The sequence below is a fragment of the Eumetopias jubatus genome, unplaced genomic scaffold, assembly GCF_037043125.1.
Source record: "Eumetopias jubatus isolate StellerSeaLion01/CBP00866 unplaced genomic scaffold, mEumJub1_p1.0 scaffold_13, whole genome shotgun sequence".
NCBI lineage: Eukaryota > Metazoa > Chordata > Mammalia > Carnivora > Otariidae > Eumetopias > Eumetopias jubatus.
In genome coordinates, this window is record NW_028274819.1 from 41,456,427 (window position 1) to 41,464,367 (window position 7,941).

Consider the following 7,941-nt stretch of genomic DNA (forward strand, 5'->3'; position numbering starts at 1 on the left):
AGGGGAGCCTGGGTGGCTCAGTCCTTAAGCGTCTGCCTTTGGCTCAGGTCATGATCCTGGGATCCTGGGATCAAGCCCCGCATTGGGCTCCCTGCTCAGCGGGAAGCCTGCTTCTCCCTCTCCCTCTGCTTGTGTTCCCTCTCTCACTGTCTCTCTCTCTGTCAAATAAATAAATAAAATCTTTAAAAATAATAATAAAAAATAATAATAAAATGAAATCTTTAAAAACAAAAAAAAATAAAAAAATAAAAAACAAAATGAATGAACAAACAAACAAAAATAGATTCATAAATCCAGAGAACAAACTGGTGGTTGCCAAGTAGAAGGATGGGTAAAATAGGTGAAAGGAATTAAGAGATACAAACTTCTAGTTATAAAATAAATAATCATGGGGATGAAAAGTGCAGCACAGGGAATATAGTCATAATAGTGTAATAACTTCGTATGGTGATAGATGGTAAGTACACTCAATGGAGTGAGCACTGGGTAATATATAGAACTGATGAATCGCTATGTTGTATACCTGCAACTAATAACATTGTCAGTTATATTTCAATAATAAAAATATTAGTAATAACCAGAACAAATAATAAGACAGGAAAGCTTCTATAATGAATCACAGGCTAAAAGTAAAAAAAAGGAACATAATTTATTAGAAAGTTATTCATTTTGAAGACAATGATCAGACAAAGCTCTTCTGTGGCAATTACAGAAGCTTCTGCAAGTGGTTATCATAGCTTATAGATCTCAGAGATGAAAGAGAAAAAAACTATCCAGAGTAGGCAGAGACTGCTATTTGCCTGCCAATATCCAAATCGTCCCTTCCTTCTCAGTAACAAAAGCCCAGTTTTATTCGGGATAGCTATGCATCCAGCTACATTTCCCTGCTTCCCTGGTAACCTGAGCTTTGGTTTGGGAAGTCTCCTTAAAGGAAGAGGATCCCTCTTTGTCTTTGCCTTGCTGCCTGGAACTGGGTTGTGATGATTAGAACTCTGGCAGCTATCCTGGACTACAAGGACCAGTGCCACACCTTAGAAATGGCAAATCAAAGAACTGGGAAAAGCTTAGGTCCCTGATAACTTTATGAAGCTACTATACCTATCCTAGACAACCTACTTCAAGAATTATTTTACATGAGGGGCACCTGGGTGGCTCAGTCAGTTAAGCATCTGCCTTCAGCTCAGGTCATGATCCTGGGATTCCAGGATCGAGCCCCACATCGGGCTCCCTGCTCAGTGGGGAGTCTGCTTCTCCCTCTGCCCCTCACCCTGCTTGTGCTCTCTCTCTTTCTCTCTCACTCTCAAATAAGTAAATAGAATCTTAAAAAAAAGAATTATTTTACATGAGAAAATAAATATTGTGTGTTTAAGCCATCATTAAATCTGTTTTTACTTTTGCTATCTTAACTGATCACTTACCTTCAGATAGGTAAAGAATTTTTATCTCCTTTTTACAGATCAGGCAACTGAGATCCAGAGAGGTAAGATGACTTGCACAATATCAAATTAGTGACGAGGTGGGTCTTGGCTCCTAGGTCAATGCTTTTTCACTAAAAACTGACTCAACAAGTTCTAAATGTAAAAAAAAAAATGAAATAAAAACAGATTAAATATAAACATAAATTTAGCCTTATTACAGTGGTAATGGCATATGATAGTATATATACTTGTCACATCCTACAAATAGAAAAAGTACCAAATTTTTATGATGTGAAAGGAGACTAAATTATATCAAAATCCAGTGGAGAGGGGAGAGAGAAATATTAAATAAACAGAATCAAAGACCACAATAAACAAAGATTTGGGTTTAAGATGCCAAGGCTTTACCATATCACTCCTCTTGTAAATAAGAAGAATTCAGACTAAAAGCTTATTTTCCTCAGCAATGAGACTTCAAGATATAGGTTAAGTTTTCTCCTGAGATTCTTAACTGAAATTTTTCTTAAAATCCTTAACTAGAATCTTTCTTTACTCTTACCACCACTTTAAAAAATTAACCTTGGCCCCAGTCTTAGTCACAGAGATCAGTAATAAAGCAAAATAGCTCAAATTTTCTTTTTTGAAACCCCACTACCTATCAAATACAAGGCAGTTGGCTCATGTGCAAACCCACTGGTGAACAAAAGGAATTATTTCTAAGCAGTCTATAAAGAAAATAAGCAAATAAAATATCTTCAGATTTTAAGAAGACATATATTTCTTTCTTTTTATGGTATATTAACATAAAATCATCTAAACAGAGAGTGATCATGCACGTTATATGTAAAAAAAAAAGGCATATGACTTTTATTAACACAGCATGGCCAAAAATAAACAACAGATTGAATCCTTATCACTCCCATTTACTGGCAAGCTATTTGCCTCTCTGATTCTCAATTTTTCTGCCTATAAACTGAACTAATACATCTTCATAAGTTTTTGATTGGCTGAAAATAAGAATGAATACATGGTAATTAGCACAAAGCATGGCAATCATAAATGCTCAGTAAATATTAATGCCTTTTGTGTCTTGAAAATGAAATAGCTATATAAAGTAATAAAAATCTGTTCCGTAAACACGCAAAGTTATAGAACCTAAAGAGCAATATACCAGTTTGACATACAACCTTTAAATGTCATTTTTGGAAAGGCTGCATTAGAACTCTCCTCTGAGCATTGCCACAGCCAAAGTCCTGATGCAGCTGTAGGCCAATGACAAGAATACATCCAACAAAAGAGGAATACAATCTCTTCCTCCCTGGGATTAAAACAAGAGTCCCAAGTTTCTTTCTCCAAGGCACTGCCCTTGGCCAGGAAACCTGGGCTGGTTCTTTTTGCTGTCAATGTCATAATTCTAACTGTGAAAAGGAGCAGGGTGGAGAAAAATAAATGGCTTCTGAGTTTCTCAACGGCAGCAGTGATGAGGGAGACCAGTACCCCAGTACTCAACTCCATTTTTCCCTTTAAAAATGAGAGTCCACAGGAAAGCAAGATTCAAAGTAAAGTATCAGATGTCTGACCAGCTGAGCTGGACTCCAACCCTTCCATGAATCAAGACATTAGTATAGATATTCGGGTGCCTGGCTGACTCAGTCAGTGGAGCATGCAACTCTTTATCTCGGGGTTGTGAGTTCGAGCCCCACTTAGGGCATAGAGATTACTTAATTTAAAAAAATTTTTTTTTTTTTTAATGAGAGTCCAAAGGAAAGTGAGATTCAAAATAAAGTATCAGATGTATGACCAGCTGAGCTGTATCAAGACATTAGTATAGATATTAATGTCTTTAATGTACATATCTGTAGAAAAGGACACCAACTAAGGACACCATCATATTGCCTTTCTTTTTTCAATCTTAATTGGTTACAGTATCCTTGATAATAGGCTTAATGAAAGCAGATACTGTTTCTCATCTGTATCACTCAATAAACAAATGTATTAAAATTACAATATCTTGGGCACCTGGGTGGCTCAGGTGGTTAAGCGTCTGCCTTTGGCTCAGATCATAATCACGGGATCCTGGGATCGAGCCCCGCATCAGATTCCCTGCTCAGCGGGGAGCCTGCTTCTCCCTCTCCTCCTGCTCCCCTGCTTGTGCTCTCTTGCTCTCTGTCAAATAAATAAATAAAATCTTTAAAATAAATTTAAAATTACAATGTCTCCATTATTCATATATACTGTACTTTGGATAACTAAAATACAATATGCCAAAAAGCTCTGCCAAATTTTAAAAAAAACAATTAAAAAATTTTTTAAAAAGCTCTGCCAAAAATAAAAGCATGCAACTGCTATCTCAATTTCCACTAGGTTGCTTTAAAATTTTTAAAACAGAATTCTGGGACCAGAAATGATCTCAGAGGTGGTTTGGTTCAGACCCAACTTTTACAAAAGGTTATAAAGCATAAGGAAGCTAACTGACCTGGCCAAAATTATTTGACAGAGCCAGGATTGGAATCTGGCCATCAAATTCAAATCAAGAATAATTTTTACCATTTCATGTTTTTTTTTAAACTTTGGATTGAAAATCAATAAGCGATTGAGATTTTTTTTCCTTAAATAAATTATTTGAAATTGTTAGGAGTCTGTTTTTTAAAGTCTATAAGCTAATTGCACATATCCAACATAAAAACAACAAATGTCCCCCTTCTAGACCTTCAGATATTTAGAAAGAGTTAATCATCTATCATACCAAATACAGTCAACTCAATTACTCACGATACTTAAAAGATTATCCACTTTAGGGATTACTTTCAATGCATGTTAAAATCCTATATTTGATTCCTCCAGCTACCCAATACTTAAAAGGGTATTTTCCTCATTCACCAAAAGGGCCCTTAGAAAGTAGAAAGCAACTTAAATATTATTCTAAATAACAAAATTAATTGGATATATCTATAGAGATATACAACATATCCCCAAACAAAAAGACACTGGTATTGATTATACTACTGATAGTCTATATTAGCAACCATGATTAATAACTAGTGTTTTGAAAGGTACCCTCATTGTTTTCATTGTGCATTTTGTTTTAACTGGTATTTACAGGGCACAAACCAACTTGGCAAAAGTTGAACGGTAAGTACCGATGGGCAGATTAAGGTGAACAGAGCAGGGACTTAGGCCATGCCAGATGGGTATATTAAGATTGCTGGAAGAGAGGGCGCCTGGGTGGCTCAGTTGGTTAAGCGATTGCCTTCAGCTCAGGTCATGATCCTGGAGTCCTGGATCGAGTCCTGGATCGAGTCCCACATCGGGCTCCCTGCTCAGCAGGGAGTCTGCTTCTCCCTCTGATCCTCTTCCCTCTCGTGCTCTCTATCTCTCATTCTCTCTAGCTCAAATAAATAAATAAAATCTTTAAAAAAAAAAAAAAGATTGCTGGAAGAGAACAGCACTAGTAACCACAAGGAGGCGGAAATGAATTTTTCACTAGCAAGTTAGACCGGATCATGGAGAGTTTAGAGAACAAGATGAGAAACAGGAGTTTCCATGTTCACCCCAATCACAAGAGTAATAGTATTTGAGATTTCTCATTCTAAATTTCCTTTTTTTTTAAATTTTGGGCCCTATTAACTGAGGAATATTTGTTGAGACATTTGTTCAGCATTTATTGAACTTGCTGATCAAGTTTTATGAAACAAGAACTCGCATTCAACTTCAATCAAGATGAATCCTGAGATAATATCTACGAGGGACAAGATGCAAAAATGTATATATTGCCTAACTATTCAACAGAATTCACCAGGGAAGGCCCTAAGAAACAAAAATTTAAATAAATCATAAAAGAATCTATAGGTTTTAGGATCCAAATCTATTATACCTATAGTCATTCAACTTTTAACTAATTCCTTAAAGCAAATGTTTCCTCAATTCTTTCAATTCTTACAGGGCAAGTCCAGAATCTCCTTCAAACTATCAGAAATATTTGCATCAGTTCCAAATCTATTAACCATACTACTTTTAATAAATTTCTTAAAGCAACTCTCTCAGCATATTTTTTTCCGATTCTTTAGAGAAAGTCCACAATCCCCTTCAGACAGAATTGACTATCAGAAATATTTGCATTTAACCTCCTTCTTCCCCTTCCCCCCTTTTCAGCCAAGATAATAGTAAGTGGTTTGATGTTCATATTCATCCATGGATTTAAAAGCATTAATAAAAGGCTTAGATGGGAGCACTTATTCAATTGTGTAAACGTATATTATCCAATTTAGGAGTTTAGTGGACACTCTGAGAATCTCAAGAGGTTCTGTCTCCCAGAAATCAGAATAATGGCTCAAGGGTCATGTTCATATTTTCTCCCTCCTTCTTTCTCTCCCTCTTTCCCTGTTCCTGTCTCTGTCTCGATATTATAAAATATCTCGATATTGTGGGACGCCTGGGTGGCTCAGTCCGCTAAGTGACTGCCGACGGTTCAGGGCATGATCCTAGAGTCCTAGGATCGAGCCCCATGTCCCCATGTCCGGCTCTTCTCCCTCTCCCTCTGCCTGCCGCTCCCCCTGCTTGTGCTCTCTCTCTCTCTCTCTGACAATAAATAAAATCTTTAAAAAAAAAATCTGGATATTGTAAAATAATCGCCACCCAAGACCAATTGCCAGCACCGACCACAACAGTAACTACATTTGTTCGCGGAGTTACCATTTAGGAAGTGCAATAAGGAAGTGGGAGTACTATCTCCGAAACAGAAAGAGCTAGTCTCACAGCAATTATTTCTCACTTAAGGGAAAACAATACCACAGCTGACACGAACTTTCTCTAAGTGTCAAGGACTGCGGGGTTAACAGACAGGCAGAAGAGCAGGATTCGCCGGCCTAGTTTTGCTTGACCGCGCCGGGGGTTATGTGCATCAGCAGGGAACTGGTGGGTACACCCCCCTTCTCAGTGGGCACCTCTTTCGCCCAACGACCTGCCAAGGCGAGGCTGGACCCTGTCGGGGTCTCGGTCCTGCACTCACCCACGCCTGCTCCCGGCCAAGAACCTACCACCTTCATCTACCCCAAAGAAAGCTTGAGTGCCCTGCTGCGAGTGGAGTGGAAAAAGGGACCCCACGCTTCAGGTTGCAACTGGAAGCGCCCCTCCACCGGTGCCCGCCCACTGCGGTTTCCCCCGCCATTCTCCATGCAGGGTAGGGCAGGCGAAGCCCTGAGCCCTATCTCAGGACCCGCTCCAGCCTCCCGCCGCGCTGATCCGCACCCACTTCGGGCCCCCGGCCTTACCAAGCCGGGTCTCGGCGCTCGAGGCTCCGCCTGCTGAATGCACGCAGTGCATAAACCTGTCTCTCCAGCCCCCCGCCCGCGTTTTTGCTCTGGACCTCTGTTGACCGCGCGCTCCCGCCTCTTCGCTGCCTTGGCGACAGCCCCCGCCCCTCCGACAGCCTCTGATTGGTCCGATTAGGATCGCGGAAGTTGCCGATTGGCGGGGCGGAGACGAGGCCGCTCCCGCTGGCTGAGAGGCGGGCGGCGGGGAACCGGAACGCGAAGGAGCTTGGGGGAGCCTAAGCCAGGAGGGACGTGGCGCTCTGCGACGCGGGCGGGGAAGCCGCGCCCCTTCCTTCTCTAGCTTTCATGGAGAAGCCTGCGAAGCTGGAATTTGGGTGGGTGAGGTGCTGTCCCGGGATCGGGACAAAGCCCCAGGGATCGCCTCCCCCTTGGCCGCTGGCCTACGCCGGCAGCGCTCAGACCGGTCAGAGATAGGCTGTCAGGCCCATTTTCGCCTATAGGCCTCGCTCGGGGTGACACCCCCGGCCTCCTCGCGGCGGGAATCTTTTCTGGTATCCGCATCCTCACCAACCGCGGTGGTGCATGCAGGGCCCTCGGCCACCGAGCTTGATTGCTTTTTACTGCCCCTTCTCCCATCTCTCACACCCTTCTGCGCACATTATCTCTTTTCTCTACAGCCAACCGCTCCTAGAATTACTCCACTCCCCCTCACTTTAAAGGTGGGAAAACAGGCTCAAAGGTATAAGTGGTTCGAGGGTTAGAGAAGCTTTTGGACCCTCGAGGCTGATTCCAAAGCATGTCTGCCAAATAATAGTACCGCCCAAAACAAGTTTTCTAGCTTGCAAAAAATGGTATCTATCTCAGAGTTGTTAGTGAAGATTAGATGAGTAAAACATTGCAGAAAACCAGTACAGAATCTGCTGCATGTATGTTAATCATGGTTGCTTCTATTTACCAGGAAATAAAGGCGGGTAGTAACTAACTGCACCAGTTTAGAGCCAGACTGCCTACGTTGCAAAACCGGATTCAGTTTACCATACCAACTCCAAGTTACTTAAGTGCTTTGTGCCTCGGTTTCCTTGTCTGTAAAATGGGGATGATAATTGTACCCTCCCTCCTTACAGCATAACAATTAGTAGAAAAGTGACTGGCACACACTAGGTGCTCAATAAATGTTAGCCATTCTTACCTTAGTGGCTGAGCTAGGACTATACTTCAAGTCTTTGGACTTCAAGACCAGTAAACTTTGC

At 41.2% G+C, this 7,941-nt stretch overlaps 1 protein-coding gene across 4 annotated transcripts in view; it reads right to left on the reverse strand.

The window, feature by feature from the left end:
- The window catches only part of NUCB2 (nucleobindin 2), a 62,303-nt gene extending 55,487 nt beyond the window's left edge, over positions 1-6,816 (reverse strand). For 3 of the 4 annotated variants that reach the window (XR_015766703.1, XM_088018188.1, XM_028116853.1), the window contains exons 1-2: positions 6,689-6,816; positions 1,419-1,571 (exon numbers count right to left, since the gene is read on the reverse strand). The gene's annotated coding sequence lies outside the window, so the exon portion shown is untranslated. Of the gene's footprint in view, positions 1-1,418; positions 1,572-3,437; positions 3,585-6,688 lie in introns of all 4 variants that reach the window. The other variant, XM_088018187.1, reaches the window with a different exon arrangement.
- Positions 6,817-7,941: the final 1,125 nt, after the last annotated feature.